Source organism: Xiphophorus couchianus, chromosome 9, assembly GCF_001444195.1.
Source record: "Xiphophorus couchianus chromosome 9, X_couchianus-1.0, whole genome shotgun sequence".
Taxonomy (NCBI): domain Eukaryota; kingdom Metazoa; phylum Chordata; class Actinopteri; order Cyprinodontiformes; family Poeciliidae; genus Xiphophorus; species Xiphophorus couchianus.
Genome location: NC_040236.1, coordinates 28,661,783 through 28,678,709, shown reverse-complemented (window position 1 = coordinate 28,678,709; position 16,927 = coordinate 28,661,783).

Genomic DNA, 16,927 nt, shown 5'->3' with positions numbered 1-16,927 from the left:
GTTCATTGTTTGCAGATAAATTTCCCCTTTAACACCAGTTCAGTTTTCCTCACTCTGGTTCCTCCTTTGTCACCATCTACCCAAATCTAGTTAGACCCTGATGCTCAGTTTAGTCACACTCCCTGTTACTGTTCATCTCATGTTGCCTCAGATCCGGTGGAATTTCAGTGGAAATTTTTGGCTTGACGTCTTCTACGCATACTTTTATCATTTTCAAATTATTGTCTTAGTTAATTATAGCCCCCTACAAACTGAATTTGTGGATGAGTCTTTATTGTGCACAATATGTCTCATCTTTCAGTGAGTCACAGTCTGAACATTCAACGTTAAAACCTGAAATGTTAAACCTGTTAAGGTTCAAATGCTGACTCATGCTGCACATCAATCTCTAGACATTAGTGTTAGCAACGAACAAATTGGATCTCGCGCCTTGTCTAAATCCAGCAGTAAAAGAAGAAAAACTCTTCCACTTTGGCAAACAGATGAATAACATAATTTCCAGACAAGGTTGCTTTGTCATGAATTGAAAGGAATAGGTCTTAATAAGCAGAATCATTGCAGTTGGAAAAAAAAAAGATAAATAAATAAAAATCTTACATTAAACAGAGAAAAACCCAAGAGTGTGACATGGGACACTTACTGAGCCAAAAAAAGACACTTTTTAATAAGAAAATCTCTATTTTAGAAATTTCCAAAATATTTTTCCTTCCTTCCATCCATCCTTCCATCCATCCTTCCAGAGTCCTCTATCTAAACATCAAGAAGATCAGAAGCAGATGTATGAATGTTGTAATAAATATTGTGCAGAATCTACTGCGTATGTGGGTGGATAACAGTCATTAGTTTCTACTTTTACTTTTCCGATATGTAGGAACCTATTATCAATTTCCTTAATTTCATTAACAGTGTTCTTCAGGCACACATGGCAAAAAATCGACTGTCTACTAAGACAAGACACAATCCTCATTTCTGCGTTCATACATCTTCCGAATAATATCTGTGTAGTGTCTTATAGCATATTAGCTTTTTTTTATATCTCAGGAGGAGATTTCAATGACAGAGGGTTACACTAAGTGACTAAGAAGGAAAGTTATGGATGGATAACAGTGTTTACAGACAATCAAAGCTACAGACTGTCACATTTGGGAAATGTGTGCCTGCAGGGAAGGCAGTGTTTTTATATAGGTGGAGCTGTTTAAAAATGTCAAATATGGGAAGCTGTGGGTTCACTGCCTGTAAGGCTATAAAGGCACGCTGTGATTACTGTGCTTTGGGAAACAATTCAGTTTCACTGAACTCCACTCAGACGTCTGAGTCTGAAATAAATCCTCCTATAATCAAATAAGTCTGTGCCTCAGTGTGTGATGTAGTGGAGTCAGAGCGTCAAGAAAGGTGGTAAGAAATCAGCAGACTGTTCAATGCTCCTCCTGGTGGATTTTATTCTTTGCAGTCTGTGTCTTCTAACATAAAACTTCCAAACTCTTGCAAATTTTAAACAGAATTAGAAACACATCTGCATTGCATTAATCTGTACTACTAGAAAATAGGTCAAACCACGCAGCAAAATCTAAACAAAGAAATAGGAATACGATTATTAAACTAATTTACAAATTCATCTACATAACTAAATGGTCTGCAAACTAAAATATTTAAAACAGGGCAAGTCGGAAGGTTCCTTTTAAGAGAATAAACAATGTCATTCAAAAGGAAAATCCTCCATTTGGTTCTACTCAGTGATGTAATCAGTGACACCAATTTAAACATAAAATGCTGGGCCGGCCCGTCCCACACACCTATTCAGGCTGTGGCATCTGAAGGTGACAAACAATGGTGAGCATAAAAGAAACAAACAGAAGTAATTCACCAGAAATTTACCTTGTAACAGAAGAATCATTCATATTTATTTAATGATTGAGTCGTGTCGACTATAAAAAATACATGGATGTAAATTGCAACATAATTACACCACAAACAAACCTCCTTTATTAGTATATTTTGTGACTAGACATAAAGTCACATATTTATTGTCTGTAATCACCTACTTGACCATGATTGCATTTAAACACACAACTTTGAGGACCTACTTGTAGAGTTATATTGGTGGATTATTTGGACAGGAAAAAGTCAGGAATCTGTCCCCAAGCTGCTAAATATCAGTGTCGGTTTCATAAATCCACTTCTAAATATTCGATTGAAACAAATAAAAAATTGTAATTCTGAGCATTTTGTGCAAATGTAGAGTAGCGAGTACAACTTAGAATGTGACACAGTGCTACTTTTCTTTGGTCAACTATCTAGCATTGGTATTTTCTGGGTGTATGATGTCATGTCAGGAGCAACGGCAGTGATTGCAAAAGCAGCAATTCTTCATGTTTAAGATGATAACATAATTCTTGGGACAACATTGGAAAACCTCAGAGTTTGTGTATGTTTACACTGGATGAGTCACGGTGGGATAAAGGTGGAAACAGGAGCCAGAACGGAAGAGGAGTGGAGAGGGTTGAAGCGCATACAGATTTTCTGCAATAACTGGTTTCTGTCCAGCATATTATGTCTTGCAAACACTGGACTATCCAGTCTTGAGTCATCCATTTTTACTTTGTATTGCGTTTCCAAGGAGATAAACTTTCTTGGCAACTTTTAAAATGCTCTTTAAAAGTAAATGTTTTTTAACCCATTCTCTGTAAAGTTATCCTTATGCATGCATTCCTCAGGTTTTCTATAAAATCCTTTTTTTTCACATTTCTACAAGAATTTGATTCAAAACAAATGGAAATGCAAATTATACAAATGAGCAAAAAATAAATAAAAAACATTGTTGCAAAAGTATTAACATCCCCTTAACTTATTTATGATAGAGCAACAGAAAGTAGCACACTTTGGGGAAGTGGAAGGAAAGTCATGTATGTATTTTATTTGTTTTACCAATAGAAAACCTGAAATATTAGCATTTTTTACTCTTTTAATGCTTTTTTTTAAAGTACATTAAGCTGCCTTCAGAAGTCATTAAATCAGTTAATAGAGTCCACATCTGTGGAATGTTATGTCAGTGTAAATCAGAAGTTTATGATTTAACATCACTGAAGAAAAAGCAGCATGAAGGTCAGAGCAGCATGACAGTTGATTGGAAGATGGATGGAGCAAAAGAGAGGCATGTTAGAAGCTGCAAAGGACTGCAAACTATGTGGGATACTAAATACACATCTCATGATACATAGCTTTTATCTACCTAATCTCACGAACGAAAGACAAACATTTAAGATTTGCAAACAAGTAAAGACACACCCATACAGATTTGCAGCTTTAACTGCAGCCAGAATGGATTTTACAAAGTATCGACTCAGGGCAGGAGAATTTAAATGCCCTCCACACAGTTCAGATTTTAATTGATGAAAAAAAAAAAACTTTATGCACATATAATGTTAATTTCACTTAGCAACTATGTACTACTGTGTGTTAATATTTTAAAAGAATTCCTACTAAAATAATTTGAAGTTTGTGTGGCGTGACAAAACGTGAATCATCAAGCATCAGATTCCGAAGTTCTCAGAAATGAAAATTCCTGGAGTTAAGATCGCTGTCACAGCTTGCTGTGGATGTTTGACAACACAAATAGATGATCTGTGAATGAATCTGCAGCTGGTTTAAACTGACCTAAACCGCTCTGAAGTGCTTCTTGTTTGTAGTAACATCATTACTCACTCTGAAAGTAAGCTTTGTAGCCAAGGAGCATCCTTTGACATTTGTAATCACTCTGTAAACTTAGGAAGTAGGAATATCTGATGAAGTATGACATCATTCTTTTTTAAAATCAGGCATATCTGTGGCACAAACTTGTATGAATTAACATAATTTCATCCTAAATAATGATATTTTTTTTGGTGTTTGCTTGTAAGACAGATGAAACCTTTAAGGAAAATAACACATAATATTTTTTCTCTAACATTTTGTTTGTGCCAGCTGATATTCATAAAAGTTAATTTTCCACAAAAAAAACTTCTTAGATAATTAAAATAGAATAGAATAGAAACAACCTTTATTGGGAAATTCAGGTGTAAAAGCAGCACCAAATATAAAGGTTCACAAAAGAAGTGCTTAAAGTTTTTAAACAAGATATATTTTTTAAAAAAAGATTAATAATTACACTGTACATCACTATAACAGAAATAGGCACATTGGACTATTTACATATACCATATCATTATAGAAAAACAGACGTGCAATAATAGCGCATATGTTATTTAAAAATGAGTAAGAACAGAGCAGATAATTGTACTAATGCCAGTCAGCATGTATAGAAAACATGTACTTATTACTATTACAACTATAGGTAAAAAATGTAATTCTTTAGTTGACATTTTTCCTTTATTTTGTTCATTCGCTGTTAGAGCAGCCCTTCCTGTTTACTCCATGCTCCTGCAGCTCCTCCCTGTGGTGCTGAAGAAGCTTCCAGACACTGGGAAAAGCCCCTCCACCCACTCACCCCTCCACCCACCTCCCCCCGCCCACTCACCCCTTCCCTCAGCTGGACAAAACCAGTATGGAAAATAAACAAATGAACGAATGCATGAATGAATAAATGAAAAACGTCATTTCAAAAACGGAAACACTAACATAGCAGAATAGTGACTAACAACCACAAACGGTTATCAACACTAAAACAGAGACTGGACAAAAATGTATGTGGGTGAGAGCTGACTAGCCTTTCCCTTCTTCCTGTACGTAGACGAATGATGTGCAGTTACGCAACAGAAGCATTCACAAGAGCAATCAGGGTGAAGTAAAGGAGTCTTTGTCCACTCACCTGCTGACTGAGCGCCACCTCGCCCTGTCTCATATGACTTTCTCTTATTTCTCAATGTCAGGAACACTGCAGATTATGAATTGGAACATGACAAAGCCGAAAATTACATCTGTAATTTTCAGATGATCTATATGTGAGTGAATGAAAGAACAAATGTTTTTTTATTTGAGCACTTTAAATCAAAAAGAAGAACAGAGCTTGTTTTACAAAATCCAACCCTTTTTCCAGTTTTCTGGATCAACATTTTCTGGAGCAAAATTGGAGAAGAGTTTGATGTTCACTGAATTTCTACCTCTTGAGTTTTTTAATGTTTCTTACTGTGTCCAGGCTCAAAACGTTTTTGAATTTATTTTTCTGTCATTTATACAAGTGTATATCCCAAATAACAACCTAATTTTAGATTAGGTGTTCAGTGATACAGCTAACACACACACGCACACACACACACCCATGCCCACACACACAAAGGAGAAAAATAGGAAACCCCATGAAAACCTATATGGATATTTGATAAATATGACAACAATGCTAAGAAGCTTGAGATCTTAAGAAAATGCTTTTTAATATTTTCTGTTAAATTTTAATAATAAACTTAATTAAAACTTAAAATGGCATTACAATAGAATTCTAAAATACATTAGAATGATAAGAAGATGGTTCCTCAGCATTTTGAAAGACTTCTGCTCTGTTTAAACCTTAGATGTTTATGTTGGTTTGCTTCGTTTGGTGAGGTAACAGTGAACCACGGAGCTGTCTGAGGTCTTCAGAAAGAAAACTGATTAAGTTTGTGAGTCAGAGAAGGATTTAAAGAGCTGTCAAACAAATATGAAATCAGACGTTCCACTGTACAGTAAATAGTCTACAAGTGGAGGATGTTCAAGAAGCATCTCACTGAAGCTACAGGGAAAAACTAGTAATTATAATCTTCCCAGATTAAGTGTGAAATGACCAGGCTCCTGTAATAATACCTAAAACAAAAAGGTCACTTTCTAACTGACATAGAACAAGACTGTAAAAGAAATCTAGATTTCATTACTATTTTTTGTTCAGTCATTATAATAAGTAAGGAAATAGGATATATAACAAGGGAAACTAAGGAGCTAAAACTAGAGGATACATTAATTGATAAACTGGTGTCCATTGCAAAACCTCTGAATCACTTCTTTGTTGAATCAGCATGAAGGTATGTCCTGTCAAAGCCCACATATTACCAGCTTTTTGTGCATGTACACTGGCCTACAGATGTGGGTGGCGTGCGTTTCCCCCCACATGAACCCTGGGTCGCCATGTCTAAACATTTCCTTAGAATGGGCTCTAATGAGGTTTTTCTGAACTTTTAAATATTTCTCTTTCCAAAATTATGTGGCACACAACATGTACAGAGCTGAAGCTCAAATTATACTATGCAATTTTAGCTATGCTCATATATGCTGAAAACAAAACTTTCCTAAATGAGATTCATTCTCAACAAGCCAAACAAGAAAATAAACTAATTTAAATCTAGTTTGCAAGACCATTTGCTGAATATAGCCAAACATTTTCAGTAAGTCAAGACCTAATTCAGGACATGCAAAACTGTTTCCTGTTTCTTGAGTTATTACAAACCATTGTGACGTTTCTTAACCTTAACTCCGGCTGTTCCTTTTTTCATGAGTCATGCAACCATTAGGGCAGATTGCAAGTCAGCTTCATGCTATTTTTTTTATTTATTTTTTGTATTTTATGTTAAAATGGTTAGAACTCTGTTGTAAAAACTTCCTCTTCTTGGACTGAGATAATATCAGAGCTTAAACTTTCATATTTTCTTAGGTATAAATTTGAACCAATAGATGAATGACAATTTTGCATGAAAGACCAAAACAGTAAGTCAATGCTTTTATTCTTGATTACATTTTTCTGTAATCAAATACCTAAAAACTACTATTTTATCCTATTTCTTATGTTTTTGGTATTTAGTTTTATTGCTATAGTTAGGACATTTGCACCATTGTATAAGCTGGAAAACATTTAGAGAAGAAAGATCATTGCTCACCGTGAATCACAAAGAAAAGCAGTTTTCGAAAGTGGCTCAGAACAGTATTCATTTCCTTTCAGACGCTACGACTGGCAAGCATCTGTGCAGACATTACATTTGGATGAAAAAAACCTTTTACGTGCCTCTTGCCTCTTTTGGTTTTGCATTTTTGTTTCTAACCCACACCATCCATTTTTAATTTACTTACAGACCTTTCATGTATTCTTTGTTTCAAGTAGCTTATTTACTGTCTCTTGCAAAAGCAGCATATTCCTCAAACTTTTGCACATTTGTCAGACAAAAACTTTAATGCCCAGCGTATTATCCAAATGTAATGTTGCACACCAACACAAACTAGCATATAACTTTAGTGGAAGGACATGTGGCTTTAAAAAAAAAAAAAAGACCAAGATGGCGGCGTGTGAATAACGCTAGGCTCAGCGTCTCTCCAGAATCTGCTCTTCAGTTTTTTTATCTTTTCATTACTGGACTTTTTTTTCAGAATTGCACAGCGTTGCTGCGCTACAGCAGACATGAACTTCTGGACCTTTGGAGCTACAATTTTGACTCTATGATCGCCGATCTCCGACTCATCCCAGAGATCTCCAGAACACCGGAGGCTGCTCACTTCTCCCGGCCGGGTGGAAGTGTACGCAGGCCGCGACGAGAACGTAAACAAAGGCGGGGTTAGCGTGGAGGGGTGCGAGCTAGGCTAAAGCTAACACCACACCGGCTCCGAAACATGGCTAAACAACAGCTGCCCGGACAATGCTATCCAGCTAAGTGGACGCCACACACACCGAGCCGACAGGACAGCAGATGCCTCCGGCAAGACCAGAGGCGGAGGTTTGTGCATTTATATTAACAAAGCTTGGTGCACAGACTCTGCTACTACCGAGAGTCACTGCTCACAGAATGTGGAGTTTTTAATGGTCAAATGCAGACCTTAATACCTCCCAAGGGAATTCACCTCGATCATCCTCACTGCCGTGTACACCCCACGGATGCTAATGCCAAGCTAGCCATGAAAGAACTCTATGTGGCTATTAGCAAACACCAAACCAAATACCCCGAGGCTGCTTTTATTGTTGCGGGTTATTTCAATCACTCCAACTTGAAGATAGTTCTTCCCAGATTCCACCAACATGTCTCCTGCCACACCAGAGGAGACAAGACCCTGGACCATGTCTAGTCCAATCTGGCTGGAGCCTACAATGTGACACCCCTCCCCAACATCGGACAATCAGACCATCTCTCCCTGTTCCTCACACCTCGGTACTTACCACTCATCCAACCTGTGAAACCTACCGTGAGGACAGTAAAGGTGTGGCCAGAGGGCTCAGACGCTGTGCTCCATGACCGGTTCAGGAATACAGATTGGACTATTTTCCACCATACAGACTTGGATCAGTACGCCCCATCTATACTGAACCATGTTTCCACCACCATAGAACGTGTCACCACCTGCAAACGCATTACCATGTACCCCAACCAGAAACCCTGGATGAACCGAGACGTTCGTCTCCTGCTGAAGGCCCGCAACATCGCCTTCAGGTCAGGGGATGCAAAGACTTACAGTGCAGCCAGGGCTGAGCTGAAGAAAGGAATCAAGAAGGCCAAACACCACTACAAAAGGAAGGTGGAGGATCATTTTTCTAACTCCAACCCCCGACGTATGTGGCAAGGCCTTCAGATTCTCACAGACTACAAGAACCCCAACCCCAAATACTTTATCATGATAAGCAAAAACTATAGCAAAAGAAAACAAATTGGGTGCATTTTTTCTCAAATAATGTCTTTTGAGAGCAATTCAAATATTTTATGTAGCTGAGAAACTGCATTACAAAATTAAAACACATTCCAAGAGGGAATCTGGAACTAAAGGATTTATCTTATCACACTAGGTATCGATATTGCCAATAACCTAGAGTCGACAAAATCGCCACTATGATATTATGTCGAAGTGCAATGCAATTGTCAATCTGTAGAAAGAAGAAACTTTCTGCTCATAGATTGTCTCCATCCAATGTGAGTTTAGCTTTACACACATTGCAGAAATATTTGGGCTAGAACTTCAGTTAGTAGATGTGGAAAGCTGTTATTTCTACATAGAATCAATTTCCTTCCACTTTACAATGATGTGCAACTATGGGATTAGATAAAATCCTCCAAAAGTCTGCGGTTGTATGCAACAAAATGTGAAAAAGTTCCAGCACTACTGACACCTATGCAGTTCACTATCGATGCAACATGAAGGTGTTAAGCTGAGTTTGTCGGTGCAATACTCAAAGGGTTTATTCAAACTGAAACTGGAGACTGCATTTTACGAGAATTCATGTAGTGAATTACCCTTCTGCAGGGCAATTAACATCATAAAAGACTGAGTCATTTCAGGCTGTTCTTTCTAGCACAAGATTCAGAAATATGTTTTACAGAGATGCTGTCAAAATCAGTGAAATGCTTGATATTTTAATAGATTTGATTGGATTTACTTCAATTATTAACTCAGACGCATGAAAGACTTCAACTAGGTGTATCTCAAATAACACCTACTTTACCATTAAATAGATTTAACAGTGGTTCTTAACCCTGGTTCTCATGGCCCATAGTGCTTCATATTTTAAATGTGTCTCTGCTTCAGCACACCTGATTCATATCTTCTGGCTTCTCATCACGTTCTGCAGAAGCCTGTTAATCATTCATTCATTAAACTTGGGTGTGTGGCAGATGGAAACACCTGAAATATGCAGGATAGTGGGCCCTGAGGACCAGGGCTGAAAAACAAAGGGATGTAAAGCAGCAAATATAAAGATATAGGAATGATGTTTATTTTCTGATTTTGTTCAAACAGTAAAATTAGTAATATTAGTAATTTCAGTCAATCGGACTTTGTCATTTGTGTTTTTCAAGGAATAAAAAAAGGGATGAATTGATGCTGTTTTGAACTTTAAAGAAAGTTACAGGAAGGAATCTTAGCCGTAAGCATAATTTAACACCTGTGTAGACTTGCACAAATTACCAGTTTCTGCAGGCAAGAAACTGCAGAAACTACCAGTATTTGGGAAAATCAGGTCAAGGTGTATCTCTCCAAGTTTGAAAGAGAAGCTGTTGTTTCATTGCAAAGCATATTTTGACCTCTACTTTACAGCACTGCTGGGAAAGAAAGTCAGCAGAAAAAACAGACCTCTTACGGGAATCACCGTTATAATTTCCACTAAATGACTTCAAAACTCATCACAGAGCAGAGCCACAAAATGCAGTAGGACGCTCCAGGAGGCATTCCTCAGGGTTGGCATAAAATGTGCCAAGTGACCAGGAAATGAAACTTCCCCATTAAGAGGAACAAACCTGTATTTACTTTGGCTATGTGAAAGAGCATGTCTGGATTCTTACGCTAACAACGTAATCGCTAGCAGATGTCATAATAGTGGAAGTTCTTGGTTCCAAGAATGACTGAAAAGGAAAATTACACTTAGGCCTGGGTCAGAACAGAGGAAAATTACAGAAATGTCTTCTGTTTTGCAGACTAAGCTCAGAAAATTTAGCATGCATCATGCACGCAGTCCAAAGGCAGTTTACTTTATTGAAGAGTTGATGTTGCTAATCCTTCATGCTAGTTAATTTTGTCATAAAGAAAATATTTGTTTTACTCTTTAGAAATCAGGCTTTAAATACTGTAAAACACAGACATGAATGCTACATTTATTTAGGTGATGATGCATTTCAACTGTTTTTCCAGGGTATAATTAGGGGGAAAAAGCTTTTCTGAGAATTATTGAGAACCTTTTGTTGGAACAGCAGGTTCTAGTTTATTATACTAATAATAAACCATAGTAATTATATTAATATTTATAGTTTGTTGTTTTATGATAGATATTCTCCAAAGCAAAAAGAAAAAAATATGGATTCAGGGTAAACTATATACTTGCACCTTCAGAAATATACTGCTCAAAAAAATAAAGGGAACACTTAAACAACACAATATAACTCCAAGTACATCAAACTTCTTTGAAATCAAACTGTCCACTTAGGAAGCAACACTGATTGACAATCAATTTCACCTGCTGTTGTGCAAATGGAACTTTGTACAGGACAAAGTATTCAATGAGAATATTTCTTTCATTCAGATCTAGGATGTGTTATTTGAGTGTTCCCTTTATTTTTTTGAGCAGTGTATTTAGTTAAAAGTTTCTTAACATCATGAATCTCAACCACAGTCTTTTAGTCATCATCAAGGTCATTGTATTAGTCTAGTTGAACATTAGATCATTCTTCCTTTCAGGATATATATTTTTTTAATTTTAAAAGTCTGGTTTCTGGCTGCAGACTTTTCTTTTAAACAAAGTCTATCCATTTTCAACAGGATTGTTGGAGAATCAATCCCAGAAACATAATTTTGACCTGTTTTCTCCATTCCAAAATGACTTTTGATGCATATTTAGGATCATTATTCTGTTTCAAAATCATTTTATGCATGAAGCTGGACAAGTTAAAACCATCCCAAAGACAAGCGGTTACAATGACTAAATGTATGTTCAAAGGTGTCAAGGTTAGGTTTCCAAACCTATAAACATGTCAACTGTCAAGCATGGTGGTGGTGACATCATGATGAGGGTCTGTTCTGCTACAGCTTGTTGAGCTACAAAAATGATGGAGTATTGTAGTCTGAGTTTTTAAACTTAACCCTAAATCAACAACTAGATGTGACCCAGAACACAGCTTAGTATTCAGACAGATCACTGATGTCAAAATCACACAGAAAATGAACTTTTCTTCTTCACCTCAACCCCACTGATAGTTGTTGTTCTAAACTTTAAAGCCAGGCCTTCCAGGGAACGCAACCAAATTAAATGAAGCCTTCCAGTTCTGACAATTAAAAGTCGTCTCGTTTAGCTTGCTCGGGGACATTTTTTCTGAAAACTTCTGGTGGAGGGGTGTGGAGGTTACGGTTACTAACTGACAAGATGAAATCAAGTTATATATCCATTGGGTGGTAAAACTAACATGAAATATATTTACAGTGACATGACAAAAAGTTAATGATTAATTAAGATGCATTGTATGACAATCAGTAGCAGCTTGTGGTGATATTTGAAGAGTGGGCTAACAGATTAAATATATATACATTGGTTTCCAGCAACAGAAACAGTCAGTTTGAAATAAAGAAAATCAGCGTTAATTTGACATTATGTTCATTTTCAGCTCAATGACAGTCTTAAAACAAACTATCAAAACATACCAAGAACCAACATTACCCGTAGTCTCTGTCAGTTGTCTGACTTAATTCCCAGGGATCAACTGTAATTGATGAATGAATTGTAGACTAAATCTAGCCTTTGTATTACGCTTTGTTTTGTACAGAGGGTTCTGACGCTTGGATATTGAGAAACGATCATTTGCTGGAGGTGTGGACTCGGTTTAAGTTTTACTTTTTACCCAGTTGCTAACATTTGTCTGTGACATACAATATGCGCTGGTTTGATGCTATGAAGCTTACCGGAAATTACCTGCACTAAAAACAACCAGCAAAGAGAGAAGTTACAAACAGAACAAGGCAGCTGGTAATTTCAATATTTGGAACATGAACTGCATTTACTTCCTCTGCTGCCATTCCTAAAACTACAGGTGGCCTACATTTCTAAAACGTGCAGAAAACTAATATTGTCATTCGCATCTTCTCTTTCTGTTTGCTGATTAACCTGGTTGAAATTCTACTTCAATGGGAGAAATTCCCGACGGAACAGTGAAGAGAGATGAGAATCAAACGGGTTTGTGTTGGAAGCCAGTGGCCAAGCTCGCCTAAATATAGCATTTAAGATAGAGGTGACCCCCTGTCTGCACAAGTTTCTCCATAACTGCTTTTCAGGTCCTTCTCCCATTTAATCCTTGAACCATCCAAATCAGGTGTTAACATAAGGGCTGTACACACCCTTGAGATAGTTTTAAATAACTGCTAGCTTGACATAGATGCCTGATAGGAGATCTTTATTTATTAAACTATACTTCTTTTTTAACTGGCAATCTCTGTTTTAAAAATAATTTAAGAAATGCGAAGAAAATGATTAAGAAATAACTAAAAATGCAAGGTAAAATGACATTCATGTCGATGTTGAGTAGATGTAAACTTATGACTGAGCTGTACCTGCCCTCATTCTTTGATTGTTATCTCATTGTGGCATCTGAAACTTGCATAAACTTCCGTGAAACATAATGGCATTGTTGACAAATGATTGATGCCTTTTGCCCAGGTTTCCATTTTCAAGTGTATGATCAATAGAAACAGGAATAGGTGGTGCTTTTTTTAGCACTCCAATTGTATCCAAGGAATGTACACGATCCAGACACCTGAGGTGTGTAAGGAAAACAAATGGCGTATTTAACTTACCTAAAACACAGCATGTGGAAGAAACAGAGAGAAAGATATATACATGTAAATCTTCCAGGCTTACATTCATAACATTGTAATGTGGGCTATTTACATTCCACACCTTTACGTCATGTTTCTTCTCTGCCTCTCTGTCCTTTGTGAGAAACACTTTGGTGTAAAGAAACATTACAGCAAAAACTATAAAAGGCATGTTTGAAATGCCACATTTCCAATTACACATACAAAGGATATCCTGCAAGCAATATTTATTAGTCATAGAAGCATACATTATACCAGCTACTACTTGTATCAGTTGCAACAGAAACTATGGTGAAAGAATAACTTAAACATTTTAAACATAACAGATCTTTTTTTATCCTCACCTGATGTTCTCTTTCTGTAGACTCTGTTAAGGTGGAACATGCTGGCAGGCATGTAAATCTATATTTATAAACTAAACATGTACACAGTGGTATTGGTGAGTCATAAAGAACGCACAAATGTGAAGTTCAATCAGTGAACCTGAGCAAAACTCTCTGGTCTCATTGCAAGAAGAGATTATTTTATTGTTCCTAAATTATCTCAAAAGTCATTTTTTAATAAATCTTTGACTTATTTACAGAAATCTTGGGTCCCAGGACAAAAACGTAAGTTGGGCCCCCCCTGCTGTTACAATTTCTTGAGTCTATTTGACCAATAAATGGAGTCACTTTTTAAAGACTTGCAATGGCTTTGCTTTCTTTGGATACTAGCACAATATTTATTGCTAATGAATTTTACATGCAACTGTCCGCATGCTGTATGCAAGTAGGTTGCGTAAATTTTTAAAATTAGATTTAGCTTACTGAAAGGTCTCTCCCCAGGAGCAACAGTCACCCTAGGCAACATGCAAAATATACATGAAGCAATCCAGACTTCTGAAAATATCATATTTAGTTGCATTTCATTCAAGCTGCAGTACATAACTTTAATAAAAAATATGTTTTCCCCATATTTGTTAAAGCTGGCGCCATGTCTTGACAGTTTGTTATGAGACAGATAATCAGTGAAAAGATCAATCTTCTCCACCTCCTCCCTGAACTACTATTGCTGGCTAAAGTAATGCAACAATCCAGCCAAAACAACCAATCAGAACCAGGAGGAGCCTCTTAGTGCTTTCAATCAATCTCACTCATTGCTGTGCTAATGGCGGAGAAACAACTTGTTGTTACAGGAAAACTGTTTATCTGCCATCATTGGTAGCTATGCTAGCTAGACAAAGTATTCACAACTGTCTGTCGGTCCAGGGACCTTGGAATTGTCCTAACTTTTCCCCCCTATACGCCGCCCCTGACCACTGCTAATCTTAGCCACAATATCCTTACAAACGTAATTGTAAATCTCAGTGAGATTCTCCTGGTAGACTAAAGGTGAAATAATAAAGATTTAAAAAAATTTGAATAAAAAAATTATAATAAAATGTCAGTTAGTGGAGTAAATTAAAAAATTATTGCACTTTGAGCTTGAATTCCAATCTGGTCCTGATTTTTGAGGAGTTTGTGTTTCTTTTTCTTTCTTCCTTCCTCCCAAAGCAAAAGAGCGGCGTGTAAGTTAATCAGGTTTCCTAAATTGTCCTCAGGTGTGTGTGTATGTGTGTATTGGCCTCTGAGCAACTAGAGACCAGTCCAGGGTCCATTTTATCCTGTTGATCACTGTAGACAGGACCCTGAATTGGATTAACCAGGCAAAAAAGTTGGACAAAAGTTACAACAATTCTGTTGTAATAGAATAAAAATGATTCATAACAAAGATGTGGAGAAACTGATAGCGTAAAATATATGGATTTCATTACTAATATTGATAATTAAGTATTATTAAACTTTTTTTTAATCATATTAAATATGTGGAACCTCCTTATTGCATGCATCAGTAGTATGTTATTAGACTGTTGCGTAAATTGGTTGATAAAACTGCTTTTTCTTAAAGGTGAGAAGAATTAACTAAAAATGAAAAAATTTATAGAAACTGTTAATCATTAAATAAAGAGTTAATGTTTTATGTAACCAAGAAACACAAATCCTAAAAGTAAAAGACTGACCTCTAGTGTTTTAGGTTTTAAAAGACTAAAAATTGTAAAAACATGGCTATTTGCAAAAAATAGGACAATTAAATACAACCACCAGCATTCTGCTTGTCTAATAAAACCCCCCAAAACTCATCATCAAATATTTTATCCCCCTTACTGTATATAACTACATTTTTACAGTTTATTGCAAAAAAACTTAAATTTTTTGTTGATTAATGAGCATATCATCATTTTCACAACTTTTACATCTCAGTTTTACTTGTGTAACTGCAGAGAATGAAAACAAATATAAGCAAAAATTAAAAGTTTACACTCTCATTTCTGTCTGATCAGCATTGCTACTCTGTTGCACACAGATGTTGGAACACCCATTCCTCCCAATACCAGGATGAATTATTTTAGTGCACAGAGCATTTGCAAAATGTTGATGCAGGGAGTAGAGTTTTACCCTTAAGGCTTAAATTGTACTGCTGATGCTGCAGCTCATTATCGTGGGTAAACATGCAAGAGAAACATTTGGTAAGATGGTAAAATCCCTTATTGTTTTAGAAAACTAAAATGAAAATGCACATCAGAAAACAGATGAGAGTAAAGTAAACAAAAGTGTTTTACATTTCCCTTTAGTCGAGCCATGCTGAGCCTTCATATAATGAAGGGATCTTTGGACGTCTGCAGAGGTTTTGTGCTGATAGTTGACATTTAAAAGGCAAAAACTAATCTGCTGGACAATAATACATTTTATTACCTGGGAAACTTTATGCTCAAAAACTACCTCTGTGATCTGACTGCTGATTCCTCTAGAACAGGGGTCCCCAAACTTTCTCCTGTGAGGGCCACATAACTTGTCCCTTCTCTGATGGGGGACCGGGGTCAGTTTGTAACAGAAAAAGTGTGACGATTGTAAGAGTGCTAAACATAAAAATGTATTGTTTTTCAGAAAGCACAATCAAATAACCTTTTCTGGATTCTTCAGAGAACAAAAGTCAGGAAATAGCACTATTTATGAAATAAATAATAACCAAATAACACTGGGTTCTCTACATAAAAAAAGGGTTAGGGTCAATTATATGCATGTATAAAATAGTTACTAACTAATAGTTAATAATAAATAAAGTTCATTACTAAGGAACATTTTATTGCAAAAGTCCAACTTATCAAATAAAAATGCACATATATGAAAATACTCTGGTATTGTTCAGGGGGCCGGACCAAATGTGGAGGCGGGCCGCATCTGGCCCGCGGGCCGTAGTTTGGGGACCACTGCTCTAGAATTATCTTATTTCACAGGAGCAATAAATCTATTGTTTCTTCTTTCACAGATCTTCTCTGTGTCTCTTAGTTTCCTGGATTTTTGAGGAAATTAAGACCAGTATTTTTATTCTGTTCCTTTTGACAATAAGTGGCCATTTTTCCATTTGACATATTCCCAATACAAGGGTATTTTTCCATTTAAAAAATAATGTTCCTTTTCCTTTTATCATAGTAGGCTGTTGTGTCTTTGCTTTTAAAGAGACATGCATCAAAAATCTCTTTTTGGGTTTAAAAAAGCAATGTAATAGCCAAAATATTACATATTTTCAGGAATATGACTATTATGTCTTCATAAAAATGTTCTGCAGTTGAATGTTTGTACTTGATTAAATGTGCACCAAAATCCACATTTTGGCTGCCTCTTAA